Below are 16,914 nucleotides of genomic sequence, written 5' to 3' on the forward strand. Positions count from 1 at the left end.
TATACATCCTTATTTTTTCATCATCATTTTTTAATGTTGAATTTTCGTTCTTTTTTTTTTTTTTTTTTTTTGGAGTAATTTGAATTTTCATTCTTAAAAACAAAAACTTTTTTTGGATACAAGATAATATTTCTACTCTAACCTAATCTAAGTGTATATGTGTGTGAAGCTCACTCTTGAAAACTTGAACCCGAAGCTCACTCTTGAAAACTTGAAACCCGGCCCTTGCCCCCACACCCTATAAGCACTTATACTTGTGGAATAACTACTGCACCAAAGGTGTGCGGTAGTTTAAAAACAAAAACTTTAACCATATCATTGTTTTATCAAAATTTAATAACTTAAAAACTCTAATTTAGTATTTGAAGCACTTGCAGCAGGCTCAACAAAGTCTACTAATACAAACTTTACCGATTGTCCCTAAACACAAAGCCAAACTAGTTTTTGAACTGTCGGTAGATACTTCGAGTGAGGCTACGGTAGCTAGTTAAACCTTTTTTTCTTTTTTATTTTTATATATATTCTCTCTTTCTCTCTAATACTCAATTGCCAGCAAAATTCGGTTAATTGATTTGGCTGGGTTGGTCGATTTGACGATGGATGGGGTGTGGGTTGATTTGGTAGTGGTTGTGCGACACCGATTTGTTGGTGGTTGGGTGATTTCATGGTGGGTTTCTGTCATCTTCATCATTGGATTGATATGTATTTGAGTTGTGATCTAGTTGGGTCACATTTGGGTTTGAGTTGTTTTTTTGAATTGGGTCTATTTTTGATTTGTAGTTAGGTGCTTTGTGTTTTATGTGTTTGGTTTGGTTAGTGATGTTGTGAACTTGTAATTTGGGTTTGATTATTGTGTTGTGATATGAGAAAATGTTGACATGGAGAAGCATGATTGAGATATATATATATATATATAATTATATACACATAAATATAGATATACACATAAATATATATATATATATATATTATAGGAGAGAGAAAACTAATATTTAAATAGAGTAGTGATAGAATATCGAGGCAGATGTTATCTATAAATAATACATTAACTAAAGTTGTGGGGATAAAAGCCCAAGTTCATATATTGGGCCTTGGGCCTTAAATGAGGATGTGAGTACGTCCGAGAATGAGTAAATAATTGGGAAAAACCCCGGAGAGGAAATTACGTAAGGAAATGATAAAGAAATATAGTTTGAGGAGCTCATCATTCTCAAATATGAGGAATACTGGTCAAGCAAATACTTGGGCGGTTTGGGCAATCTTCCAGGAAGTTCCAACAATAAGGTTGAACTTCATATACGTATAAAGATGATAAGGATAGTGAAATATCTAAGGAAAAAGTTGTTACCACCGCATTAAATGCATTGCAGCAACTTTTATGGCCGCATTTATGTGGAGAAAACCCCTGAACAGTACAGTCTCAGCTATCACCACTCATGGAGAACCAAAGAAGATACCTGATGGGGCATATACTCAAGTGAATGCTTAGATGAAGAACAGGTGTACGATCAAGATGGACTAAAAGAAAGTTATATAAATGTAAAGGACCTCTCATAAGAAAGGGATCGGGAAAAAGAAAAAGGAAGAAGGAAAGAATATTTACTGTAACTTTAAGAATTGTATTAGCTATTAAAACAAAAGTTCATCTCCTCGGACATCAATTTATTCAAGTTTCAAGTTTGTCTTTTTATACTTATTCATCTTGAAAAACCTTTATTAAATGTTGTTTAGTTCACAATTAGTCTAACTCTTTCACCCACTCTCTACAAATTCATTGTATTAGGCTTGTTGGGCTCATATTTCATATCTTTTGGGCTTGGGCTACAAATCTTGACCCTACAAAAGTAATAAAAGTTGAGTTTTTGGTGTCAAAATAGCTTAAAAAACTAATGAGGCTGATGTTAATCCTCTTATAATACTTAATTAATTTATTCTCTATCTCCTCTCAAATACCCTTAAAATCTCATTTGTTTTTGCATCTTCTTTCCATCCAAGCACTTCTTATGTCCCATATCTCAAATTTGCGCTCTTTGTTCCACAATTATATCATAGAATAGATAGGTTAATAAAGTATAACCAAAAAAAAAAACATTTTTTTTAATATATAATTTACCTATTGAACTAACTAGAATTCATCAAAAGAAGTGTTTGATAAATAATATTATCATAATATTATGCCAAAAACAAATAGTATAATAGGTTATTTGTTCGGTGTAAAGTATTTTGTAAAATTTAAAAAGTGATTCATAAGTTACTATTTTTTTCTATCAAACTTTAGTAAAAGAAAGAAAAAAGGTATGCGCTTTTCTTTTTTTTAAGCAGTGCATAGCGAGTATATGTCAATTACATACTCATTACAAGACAATCATAATTGCCTCTGTGTGTGTTAAAATACTTAGTATTCTAAAAAAAAAATTACCCATTAGAAGGCAATGAATGTTAGAAACTTAGAATAAATCTTAGAGTAAGTATTATTATCTGTGAGTTTTTTCAATAATTTTTATTATCTGAAAACAAAGAATAAACAAATGAGGCGTTTGACAAGCCACAAAATAAGTTTTAAATTTTTTTTAAGTTAGCAAATATTGTAAAATACAAAGCTTGTTTTTAAATTTTAATACGCTATTTTCATATTTTTGGAATCCACATAAATGTTTATATATATATATATATATAAAAAAAAAAAAAAAAAAAAAAAAAAAAAAGAAGCTAAACCATATTTTAGAATGGAAATCTAAGATCATATGGTGACAACTGATCGATTGGTTCCATGGTGCAATTCCTTAACATGCTTTTATTGGTTAGCTAGCCATTCAGAACAGTTTGTTGACGAAGGAAATACCTTTGAAATGAGGGGTAATTTTTTATGCTAATTGTGCAATATGCAGAAAGAGAATTGAAAACAGGATGCATTTTTTCTTTGAATATCCCATATCTAAGAAAGTATGTAGAATTATTATGGCCAGTGTTTTATTAGGAATCAGATATTTCAGTGTTGGAGGAAATCATTTAGGAGTTCACTTTTTTTTTTTTTTTTTTGCTGAACAATATGATTTTTTTTTAAAATATATTTTCAACTTATGGCGTCCATTTTTCTATTTTTTACTCTTTATTATCAAATCAAGACACCAATCGGTTTTTTTAATAGTACAAAATTGTCTTTGTTTTATTAAAATTCTTCATTCACAAGTTACTTGATTTAATTAGATAAAATAATTTTCATTTATGAATTTATACAAGATAAGTTCAGCAACCTTGTATTGTTAATTTTTTTTATAACATAACGGAATATTATAATATTATTAATAACTTTCAAATAATAATTTGATATCTTATGAACTTATTTACTAACTTTCATAAATCAATCTCAAGTCTACACACACACACACATGTGTGTGTGTGTGTGCGCGCGCGCGTGCATATATATATATATATATATATGTATGTATGTATGTATTTCTCTTTTGGGTAATAACACTCCCCTCTCTTGAAATTTGCAGGAATGACACTCTACCCCAAATCTGAAAAGAAAAAAAAAAAATACTTTCCTCCCTTAAGGTTTAAATAAATTAACATCCCCCCTCCTATCAATATTATTATTATTATTATTATTAAAAGCAGAGACCTCATGTGAGAAAGTATGAGGTTCTGCCAAGTGGCATATTGTATGACATCATTCTCATCTAGGATTCCACCTCATCTAAATTTAGCATTTATGTCAAACTATTAAGTAATGGCAAATGCATTTATTTCAATGTATTAATAAAATTCAAAAAATTTGTATACATTTATAACTTTACATGTTTTAAATTGATACGGATGGATCTAAAAAGTCATGAGAAAGGTAGGAATCAAAAAAACTTTTCAATTTTCTGCATAAGACTAACTTCAATGCAGAATTGCAATAGTCAAATTCAATGAATTTGGCAAATATTATTTGTCTCCACATCAACTCAACTCAATATTCATCCATTCAATATATATATATAAAAGCAAAGACCTCATGTGGGAAGAATGAGGTTCTGCCAAATGGCACATTGTATGACATTCTTCTCATTTAGGCTTCTACATTTATAACTTTACATACTTTGAATTGATATGGATGGATTTAAAAAGTCATGGGAAATGTAGGAATAAAATTCAAAGAATTTGTATACATTTATAACTTTACACGCTTTGAATTGATACGGATGGATGTAAAAAGTCATGAGAAAGATAGGAATCAAAAAAACTTTTCAATTTTCTACATAAGACTAACTTCAATGCAGAATTGCAATAGTCAAATTCAATGAATTTGGCAAATATTATTTGTCTCCACATCAACTCAATTCAATATTCATTCATTCAATATATATATAAAAGCAAAGACCTCATGTGGGAAGAATGAGATTCTGCCAAGTGGCACATTGTATGACATTCTTCTCATTTAGGCTTCTACATTTATAACTTTACATACTTTGAATTGATACGGATGGATTTAAAAAGTCATGAGAAATGTAGGAATAAAAGTTAAAAAATTTGTATACATTTATAACTTTACATGCTTTGAATTGATAAGTCATAGGAAATGTAGAAATCAAAAAAACTATTCAATTTTCTGCATAAGACTAACTTCAATGCAGAATTGTAAGAGTTGAATTCAATGAATTTGGCAAATATTATTTGTCTCTACATTTGTCCAATATAAATCCCCATTTCCATTGGACTTAAAAATTAAACTTTCATAATTTTCTCACAATATTTTTGTTTTTCCTTTTGAGAGGGATGTTAATTTTCAAAATATTACGTTCGTATTAAATATTTTGTTTAGATTTTATGTATACGGTTTTACTTATGTAGCATTGTAATTTATTTAGGCTTATTTTTTCATATTATGTGCCAATTTATATTTTTGATTTTCTTTTTAATGCGTATACTTGGTAAGGATCTATTTTTAGCTACTTTTAGTTCAATTAAAATTTGGAGGTTAAATTGTGATATTATTGCATCACTATGGCATTATTTTTTCTGTTATTGTATCATGAAATTCTAGAAGTTTTTATAGCTAATTGATATATAAAACATAAATAATACAAGAAAGACACCTTGGAACCAATAGGTTTGTAGGCGACAATTTCACTATGATCTGGTGACATTTCTTGGTTGCATAAATTAGAGGAATTTCCCCCCCAATGTATTTAGTTAGAATTTAGTTTTAGTAGAAAACTTCATAGATTAAGTGTGACTAACAATAATAGTATTCATGAAACAATGGGTTATAAATAATTTATTACAAAATTTATCAAAATGCACTGCGCATCGCGCGAGATATCAGCTAGTTTATATTTGTGGGGACAATTTTTGCATCAAGGCCAAGAGCTAGACCATGTTGTAACCTAGGCAATTTTGTTGTCCCACATGGGAAAGAAATGCTTCCTCTTCACACCTTATAAGGGATGAGCAAGTGGATGAAGAGTACCACTAGCTTGGTTAAGGTGTGAAGAGGAAGCATTTCTTTCCCATGTGGGACAACAAAATTGCCTAGATTACAACATGGTCTAGCCCTTGGCCTTGAAGCAAAAATTGTCCCCACAATATTAATAACAAAATATTCTAAATTTCTTTAAGAGTTGTTTTACAAAAGTTTAGCTATGGTTAATAAAAATATTATTGATAAATTTAGAATAAAAAATAAAAATTTATCAAGTACCAAACTTGTAATGACAAATCACTCCATTACCCATTAAAGGAGGGGGGGGGGCTCTGCCCAGCCGAGGAGGGAGTGGTTGGGGGCCTGAGGGCATGATTGTCCTTCACCTCCTCCACCGCGTGTCAAGCTCTCCCGTTCTCTTGGTGCCAAATAAAAGCACGAGTTGACACTTCCCTCCGGCTAGCCTCTCCCTAGGGCGGCTCCACCTGGGCCTCTGATTGTAGGAATAGCAGGTGGCTATTAGCTTGTAAATTTACTTGTAAAACAGGCCTACCTGAGCCTTTGATTGTAATCTGTAACCTTTCTTTTCATGAAATAATAATATCGAGATCTTTCGCTCTTCTCCTTTTTTTTTTTTTTTTTTTTTTTTTTTTTTTTTGTTATCTACTCTAAAACGAATACTTAGAACACTTATCTTTTTCAACCTGCCGTAAAACGAACACTTAGAACTTAGAACACTTATCTGGTGCGCCGGCCAGCACCCTAATCCTCCCACAGACGGCGCTAATTGTAAGGACTCAAATTGGATTGACCCTGAGTGACGGGTTTTCAGCCCAATAAGCCCAAACAATAAATTTATAGAGAGTGGGGCGAAAGGTTTAGGTGCTGACCGTCGATCACCAAGCATGAATTTTCTTGCAACTAAGAAAAGTGCTAAGAGTTTCTCTTTCAAGGAGGGAGATGCAGGCCGAGGAGGCCTTATCGTTCTCCCCCTCCTTCCCTCACCTTACTAACTTTTCTTTTATAGTTTTCATCTCCCTATCCCTCTTTCCATCTGTTGATCATCTATTTGCCTTCTTATCTGGCCATCCGTCCCATCAGAGGCCTTATCGGTACTCAAGTGGTTCACTCTGATCAACGTTATCCTGCCAAGGGGTTACCTCCCCATTAATGCGGCCAGGGGAGGTTAGTTGAATGCATTAAATGTGAGAATGACAGCTTACTTTGGGGTTAGTCTCCCTAAAATCCCCCTCGTCAGGCCGAGGATGAGGTGGTCCTCGGTGTGGATTGGGAAAAGAGGCTTCCCCCAATTTAGCCTAACAACACCAACAAAAAATGGCCTATGCTCCTCGGCCTGGACTTGGGCCTGTTTCGTGGCGGGCCGAGGCTGTAGGCTCATAGGCCCCACAACCCCTATATATTTATATTTATATTTATATTTAAATCTAGTCTAATACTTACGAGTTTATTTACAAATACATTAATATGTTTGAATAAGACTTATTTTGTAATTGACCCCAAATATAAGCTTAAGATTGGTTCATTTGCTAAATAACTGAACATAAAAATAAAATAAAAATTCCTAAGCAATCATCACAAAATAGTTTTATTGTACAACTTTATGTCTCAATCACAATTTAGCATCTTAACTTGATACGAAAAGTAACGTGAAACGTCTACTTAGATGTGAAAATTGATCATTGTGTTTCAATATTACACCTATTTTCACAATTTTATGGCTGAAAGTCTAAGGCCATAACATTTGTTTCTTAAAATTTTGTCACAATTCTAATATAGCAGATTGTGAGTGGTGGAGAAAAAATTGTGAGTCTATATGAAAGTGATAAACAAATAAAGTTGTGGCAAAGAAAGTTGTAGTCTTAAAAGGATCAAGATCCCATTGGGTGCAGCTAACCCCTTCCCTCTCACAAATTTTTTTACCACTTCACTTTTTAACCCTTTTTTTTTTTTTTTTTTAAATTTAATGGTTGAAAGGAAAAGTTTTTTTTTTTTTTTTTACTTTCAATCTTAATTATTGGTAAGGATTTGTTGCAAACTTATCTAAGATATTGACACCTAGGGGTGTGCTCGGTTCGGTTCGGGTTGGTTTTCATGAGTATGGCCAACCGAAACCGAATATTTCGGTTTGTGAAATTCTCAACTGAAATCGACTGAAATGGCTAGAAACCAATCGGTTTCGGTGTATTTCAGTTTCGGTCGATTTTCGGTTTTCCAAAGAGAGGGTTATTGAGATTTTCAAAACCCTAAGTCCCTAACTTTAATCACATATAAAAAACAAAGCAATAGAGCAACAGAAAGAGAGTTGTTGAACAAATCAAAACGATAGAGAAAGAAAAACTTCCAACAATATTTGTTCAACAATTTACACATAGATTCCAACATAAAATTGAAAATATTTTGAATTAGCAAAAGGGTCTAGACAAAACTTTACCATTGCTGCACCATAGCAGGAGCCTAACACCATGCTTGAGCCTACCACCATGTCTCTGTAGTGATTTTTCAATAAAGAACAGAGATATGTGACTCAAAGAAAAGAGAGAGGCATGGCCATGGTCCATGGGCTTAGAGAAAGAAAAAAGAAAAAAAAGAAAAAAAAGAAAGAGGAGGCGCTGAAGCGAGAACGGTAGAGAGAGACACATAAAATTGGGGAAGGGGGCGGCTGAAGAAAGGACCATGGGACTCAGAGAAAGAAAAAAGAAAAAAAGAAAAAAAAGAATGAGAAGGCGCTGAAGCATGAAGGGTAGAGATACACAGAAATTTGGGGAAGGGGACGGCTGAAGAAAAGAAAAGAAAAGAATAGGAGGGTATTTATATCATGCTACTATTAAGGTTTTAAAACATTACATAGCAAAAACCCACACACGAAGGCTCGAACTGGAGATCAATTAGCCAAAACGCAAGAAACATACCACTAAGCTACTGATCATTTACTTCTTAAAGTTACATAAATATATACATATATATAAATTGGTTCGGTTTGGTCGGTTTCGAGTGAAAAAATCCAGCACCGAAACTGAACCGAAATATTTCGGTTTTCTAAAATTCAAACCGAAACTAAACCAAACCAAAACTGAATCGAAAAATTGAACTCGGTTTGGTCGGTTTCGGCCGGTTTTTTTGGTTCATCGGTTTTTTGCACACCCCTATTGACACCTATCTAGACATATTTTAAATGAAACTTCCGTTAACTCACTTAACCCTAACGTCTCTCTCTTTTTTCACGCCCTTTCTCAATCACAGGCGGTAAACCAAATAATTAATAAAGCCACAGCAAAATCCCTCACTCCCTTTCACGATATTTCAATTTTCAAAACAAAAATCTCTCTCGCTCTCTCAAAGCCCCTTTCGGCATCTCTTTCTCAGATTACCCACCACCACATGCCCTACCACCACATGCTTCAGCCACCAAATGGACGGTTAAATACACATTGCTCCATTGATATTTGATAATGGGTCTGTTTGGATTGAACTTATTGTTGCTGAAACTGAAAACTGAAAATACTGTAGCAAAATAATTTTTAAATGTGTAAATAGTACCGTGGGACCCATTTTTAATATTTTTTAGTGCGTGAACAGTGCCAAACAGTGCATGAACGTATTTTTTGTCTCTGTACAGTAAAATCATGTGATTTTACTGTTCACTTTCCGAAAAAAAAAAAAAANTTTTTTTTATAACATAACGGAATATTATAATATTATTAATAACTTTCAAATAATAATTTGATATCTTATGAACTTATTTACTAACTTTCATAAATCAATCTCAAGTCTACACACACACACACATGTGTGTGTGTGTGTGCGCGCGCGCGTGCATATATATATATATATATATATATGTATGTATGTATGTATTTCTCTTTTTGGGTAATAACACTCCCCTCTCTTGAAATTTGCAGGAATGACACTCTACCCCAAATCTGAAAAGAAAAAAAAAAAAAATACTTTCCTCCCTTAAGGTTTAAATAAATTAACATCCCCCCTCCTATCAATATTATTATTATTATTATTATTAAAAGCAGAGACCTCATGTGAGAAAGTATGAGGTTCTGCCAAGTGGCATATTGTATGACATCATTCTCATCTAGGATTCCACCTCATCTAAATTTAGCATTTATGTCAAACTATTAAGTAATGGCAAATGCATTTATTTCAATGTATTAATAAAATTCAAAAAATTTGTATACATTTATAACTTTACATGTTTTAAATTGATACGGATGGATCTAAAAAGTCATGAGAAAGGTAGGAATCAAAAAAACTTTTCAATTTTCTGCATAAGACTAACTTCAATGCAGAATTGCAATAGTCAAATTCAATGAATTTGGCAAATATTATTTGTCTCCACATCAACTCAACTCAATATTCATCCATTCAATATATATATATAAAAGCAAAGACCTCATGTGGGAAGAATGAGGTTCTGCCAAATGGCACATTGTATGACATTCTTCTCATTTAGGCTTCTACATTTATAACTTTACATACTTTGAATTGATATGGATGGATTTAAAAAGTCATGGGAAATGTAGGAATAAAATTCAAAGAATTTGTATACATTTATAACTTTACACGCTTTGAATTGATACGGATGGATGTAAAAAGTCATGAGAAAGATAGGAATCAAAAAAACTTTTCAATTTTCTACATAAGACTAACTTCAATGCAGAATTGCAATAGTCAAATTCAATGAATTTGGCAAATATTATTTGTCTCCACATCAACTCAATTCAATATTCATTCATTCAATATATATATAAAAGCAAAGACCTCATGTGGGAAGAATGAGATTCTGCCAAGTGGCACATTGTATGACATTCTTCTCATTTAGGCTTCTACATTTATAACTTTACATACTTTGAATTGATACGGATGGATTTAAAAAGTCATGAGAAATGTAGGAATAAAAGTTAAAAAATTTGTATACATTTATAACTTTACATGCTTTGAATTGATAAGTCATAGGAAATGTAGAAATCAAAAAAACTATTCAATTTTCTGCATAAGACTAACTTCAATGCAGAATTGTAAGAGTTGAATTCAATGAATTTGGCAAATATTATTTGTCTCTACATTTGTCCAATATAAATCCCCATTTCCATTGGACTTAAAAATTAAACTTTCATAATTTTCTCACAATATTTTTGTTTTTCCTTTTGAGAGGGATGTTAATTTTCAAAATATTACGTTCGTATTAAATATTTTGTTTAGATTTTATGTATACGGTTTTACTTATGTAGCATTGTAATTTATTTAGGCTTATTTTTTCATATTATGTGCCAATTTATATTTTTGATTTTCTTTTTAATGCGTATACTTGGTAAGGATCTATTTTTAGCTACTTTTAGTTCAATTAAAATTTGGAGGTTAAATTGTGATATTATTGCATCACTATGGCATTATTTTTTCTGTTATTGTATCATGAAATTCTAGAAGTTTTTATAGCTAATTGATATATAAAACATAAATAATACAAGAAAGACACCTTGGAACCAATAGGTTTGTAGGCGACAATTTCACTATGATCTGGTGACATTTCTTGGTTGCATAAATTAGAGGAATTTCCCCCCCAATGTATTTAGTTAGAATTTAGTTTTAGTAGAAAACTTCATAGATTAAGTGTGACTAACAATAATAGTATTCATGAAACAATGGGTTATAAATAATTTATTACAAAATTTATCAAAATGCACTGCGCATCGCGCGAGATATCAGCTAGTTTATATTTGTGGGGACAATTTTTGCATCAAGGCCAAGAGCTAGACCATGTTGTAACCTAGGCAATTTTGTTGTCCCACATGGGAAAGAAATGCTTCCTCTTCACACCTTATAAGGGATGAGCAAGTGGATGAAGAGTACCACTAGCTTGGTTAAGGTGTGAAGAGGAAGCATTTCTTTCCCATGTGGGACAACAAAATTGCCTAGATTACAACATGGTCTAGCCCTTGGCCTTGAAGCAAAAATTGTCCCCACAATATTAATAACAAAATATTCTAAATTTCTTTAAGAGTTGTTTTACAAAAGTTTAGCTATGGTTAATAAAAATATTATTGATAAATTTAGAATAAAAAATAAAAATTTATCAAGTACCAAACTTGTAATGACAAATCACTCCATTACCCATTAAAGGAGGGGGGGGGGTGGGAAAGCAAAAGCTATACTTAATATATAAAAATACACTTTAATTAAAATTTTAATTTTGAAATGGAGGATAATTTTGGAAACTTACTCTTAAGCAAAGGATAGATTAGTTACACAATATTTTTAATATTAATTTATAAAGTTTGGTCAAACGAATGTCAAAAGGGTAAAGTGTATTCTCCTTTTAAGTTTAAGGTGGAGTGTCATTTTCTAAACTCAAAAAAGTTTTTTTTTTTTTTTTTTACTTTCAATCTTAATTATTGGTAAGGATTTGTTGCAAACTTATCTAAGATATTGACACCTAGGGGTGTGCTCGGTTCGGTTCGGGTTGGTTTTCATGAGTATGGCCAACCGAAACCGAATATTTCGGTTTGTGAAATTCTCAACTGAAATCGACTGAAATGGCTAGAAACCAATCGGTTTCGGTGTATTTCAGTTTCGGTCGATTTTCGGTTTTCCAAAGAGAGGGTTATTGAGATTTTCAAAACCCTAAGTCCCTAACTTTAATCACATATAAAAAACAAAGCAATAGAGCAACAGAAAGAGAGTTGTTGAACAAATCAAAACGATAGAGAAAGAAAAACTTCCAACAATATTTGTTCAACAATTTACACATAGATTCCAACATAAAATTGAAAATATTTTGAATTAGCAAAAGGGTCTAGACAAAACTTTACCATTGCTGCACCATAGCAGGAGCCTAACACCATGCTTGAGCCTACCACCATGTCTCTGTAGTGATTTTTCAATAAAGAACAGAGATATGTGACTCAAAGAAAAGAGAGAGGCATGGCCATGGTCCATGGGCTTAGAGAAAGAAAAAAGAAAAAAAAGAAAAAAAAGAAAGAGGAGGCGCTGAAGCGAGAACGGTAGAGAGAGACACATAAAATTGGGGAAGGGGGCGGCTGAAGAAAGGACCATGGGACTCAGAGAAAGAAAAAAGAAAAAAAGAAAAAAAAGAATGAGAAGGCGCTGAAGCATGAAGGGTAGAGATACACAGAAATTTGGGGAAGGGGACGGCTGAAGAAAAGAAAAGAAAAGAATAGGAGGGTATTTATATCATGCTACTATTAAGGTTTTAAAACATTACATAGCAAAAACCCACACACGAAGGCTCGAACTGGAGATCAATTAGCCAAAACGCAAGAAACATACCACTAAGCTACTGATCATTTACTTCTTAAAGTTACATAAATATATACATATATATAAATTGGTTCGGTTTGGTCGGTTTCGAGTGAAAAAATCCAGCACCGAAACTGAACCGAAATATTTCGGTTTTCTAAAATTCAAACCGAAACTAAACCAAACCAAAACTGAATCGAAAAATTGAACTCGGTTTGGTCGGTTTCGGCCGGTTTTTTTGGTTCATCGGTTTTTTGCACACCCCTATTGACACCTATCTAGACATATTTTAAATGAAACTTCCGTTAACTCACTTAACCCTAACGTCTCTCTCTTTTTTCACGCCCTTTCTCAATCACAGGCGGTAAACCAAATAATTAATAAAGCCACAGCAAAATCCCTCACTCCCTTTCACGATATTTCAATTTTCAAAACAAAAATCTCTCTCGCTCTCTCAAAGCCCCTTTCGGCATCTCTTTCTCAGATTACCCACCACCACATGCCCTACCACCACATGCTTCAGCCACCAAATGGACGGTTAAATACACATTGCTCCATTGATATTTGATAATGGGTCTGTTTGGATTGAACTTATTGTTGCTGAAACTGAAAACTGAAAATACTGTAGCAAAATAATTTTTAAATGTGTAAATAGTACCGTGGGACCCATTTTTAATATTTTTTAGTGCGTGAACAGTGCCAAACAGTGCATGAACGTATTTTTTGTCTCTGTACAGTAAAATCATGTGATTTTACTGTTCACTTTCCGAAAAAAAAAAAAAGAAAAATACAAAACACAAAACGTGGACTCAGCTTTCAACTGAGTCCAAACGCCCTCAATGTATGGAGAAGCAAACGTAATACATATTATATGCCCATAAACAGTTCACATATTTTTTTTTTTCTTTTCTAAAATTATATTTTTTTCAATGGTTGGAATTAAATTTTTTTTTTTAAATTCTTATTCTTAAAGCAATTGCACATGGTGTAAAGGCATAGGTATTGCAGCCCAACGCAATTGATCTGATCAATCTCTCCGTACTCTCTTTTAATTTTTTATTCTTTTTCAAATACGTATTTTCCCCTCAAAAAAGAGAGAATCTTTTAAAGATAATCTCAATCTGCAACTTTAAGGGTGTTTTCAATTGATTAGACCTTACTCGAATCACTGTAATTGTTAATGATCACCATTATCTCCTGAACGTGTTACACAGCAATTGGTAACTAGAACACCAACTTTTTACGTTGCACATGCACCAAAATGGCACCGTACTTTTGTGTTGTACGGTTGTACGGGCTCAGTCTACCCCTCGTCCAGGTGAATATTAAATCTAATCTAATTATCGATTACTAATTGTCATGTAAACAAATGTGTTTATGACAGTTATTAATAAGTTATAATTAAAAAGTTTTGATATAACTTTTATAAAAAATATAAAAAATTATTGATAATATTTTTTATTTTATCATTCTTTTAATAAAATATTTTTAAAATAACTCTTAAACTAATGTCTAAGGTTAACATTTTCCTTAATTAATTTTAAGTTTTAAAGAAATATGGATTGCATACTCCCTTCTTATACTTAAAAACATTTTGTTTAAGAAATATTTATGTATAAGCTCATAAATATGAGACTAGATTTAACTATATATAACATATAACATTATAATTTTATTGTAAAAATATACTTACATAGACTTCAAATTGGATTATATAAGTTTGTAAATAAATTATATGATATCAAATTATTATTGTAGTTTAATTATAATATAATCAATCTATTCGCAGTGAGCATTTATAAATTTGTAAAAGGATAAAATAAATAAAATTGAGCTTTTAAAAATTAGCTAAACTCAACTAGTTTACGACCTTATGCCTACAAATTTTAGGTATAGTTTTATTATAGAGTGCCTTAAGGACAAAAATTAAACTACATATATATATCTTTATAAAATAAATAAATAAATTGAATTGGACAAATATATAAAACATAAATAATCACAATTAATTTATGCGTGAAACTCACAAACTAATAAATTATTAATAATGCATTTTTTTTATAGGTATACACTGAATCTATAATTGGATATTTGTTATTTCTTAAAAATATATATCCTTTGCTACGCATAATTGAATACATAATTTGATATTTAATAGGAATCATCAACCCAAAATGCTACTTATTTTAAGTATAGTTTTTTTTTTTTTTTTTTTTTCATATAGTTAATTTTCAGTAAGTAGGAAAAAAGTGTAACAAATAGTATAAATTTATTTGCTGTGAAAACCATGAAATTTTGTTTGGGACATATATTATGTATGGAAACATAATTGAAACATATATTTTTATATTCACACACAGGTTCAAAAGCTTTCTTCTCAACCAAAATAAATAAAAATTCAAAAAGTTTAAGAAAAAAAAATCATGGTTTTTAAGAAAGTAATATGACATATTTGCTCTTTTCCAAAATATTAAGGGAAAAATTGCTTGATTTTAAAATTTAAGGAAGATTTGTAAACTACCCCAAACATAAAGGATGAAAAATGTTTTTTTCCTAAGTTTTTGTTTTTGTTTTTGTGTGCAAAACTATGTGTTTTTACTTAAAATAGTGGGTAAACCTTAACTCAAACCCAGTTTCCCAAACCCCCTATTTGGCATCTTAACTCAAACCCAGTTTTCAACTTCAAAAGTTGCAACTGGGTTTCACAAAAAAAAAAAAAAAAAATCCATTTGTCAAACATTGTGGCTGGATATGTGGGTTTAATTACAAAAATGCCATTGAAAACAGAGTTTTGAAAACTGAAAATACTTAAAATGTGTTTTTAGTTTTCATAACTCATCACTCAAAAATCAGAGAATTGAGTGATGGAAACAATGATCCAAAACTCATCCAAAAAATGCTCATTCGTGGGACCCACACGTTTTGGATGATGAAAACAGAAAATTGAGTGATATCACTCAAAACTCATCCCATCCAAACAAGCTCTTAACATTTTTCACACAAAAAAATGTTATGTCCATGACATTTTCACAACAAATTATAAGTAGTAGATTACTACAAGTTGTTATCGGTGGGCAAAAAAGTAGTTTTATTGGTAAGTTTAAATTAGAACTAATAACAATTTACCATATTTGATTTGTTATAAAAGTGTTGTGAAAATTATTATTGACAAACCAAAAATAATATAGTAAATATACTGCAAATTTATGCATTCACAAAAAAGAAAAGAAAAAAGAAAGGCTAGCAAAACAATGAAAGTTAAACAAACCAAAACTATTGTAGCAAAATTACTGTAACTTTTCTCATTCACTCTTTTTATATAATATATATATATATATATATAGAAATATATATTGCACTTACAATGTAAATTTATATTGTAAACACATAAAAATTGGTAAATGTTGTATACATTTGCAAAATTTGTATAATTTTTTTTTTTTTTGCAAATGTATATAATATTTCCTATTTTGTGTGTGTATACAATGTAAGCTTACATTACAAGTAGAAAGTAAATATATAAAGATTCTTTAAAAGAAAAGAAAAAAATCTCAAACTAAGTTGGTGAACTTGAAGGGAAAAAAAATGGGAAAATGGCAAGTTACTAAACCAAAAATACTGATTATAACACTATTCATTAGCCTATTCGCTCTTTTTATATATAGAAAAAAAGAGCACAAATCGATGATTAAAAAAAAAAAAACGATGAAAAGTACATATTGAACAAACCAAAAGTATTGTAGTTTTTACATATTCACCTAACAAGTGTCACAATATTTTCACAAAACATTTATTTTCAGTTGTGGTTGGTCACGATTTCATATTTTATTATTTTATTTTGACTTATAAGAAATTAACATCTCAATAATTAATAAAATATTGTAAAATTTGTTATGTCAGTATAACAATATATATACGGGTTCTTATAAATATTTAAAAGAAAAAAGTACAAACAGAAGACTAAAAAAAAAAATGCTGTAACTACTATAGCTTCAGTTCCACTTGAACAAACCAAAGTGACACAATAGCAACTGTTCAAAACTTAAGGGGGAAAAAAATGGCTTACAATACCAAAAGGAGTAGAGGCATTGCCTCTTTTTATATAGTTAAGTAGACAAGTGGGAAAATGAGCACAAATGATGACTAAAAAAAAAAAAAGTAAGCAATGAACAAACTAAAAGTATTGTAGTTTTATATATTTGACTAACAAATGTCAT

This window comes from Quercus suber, unplaced genomic scaffold (genome assembly GCF_002906115.3).
Source record: "Quercus suber isolate HL8 unplaced genomic scaffold, Cork oak 2.0 scaffold_254, whole genome shotgun sequence".
Classification (NCBI taxonomy): domain Eukaryota; kingdom Viridiplantae; phylum Streptophyta; class Magnoliopsida; order Fagales; family Fagaceae; genus Quercus; species Quercus suber.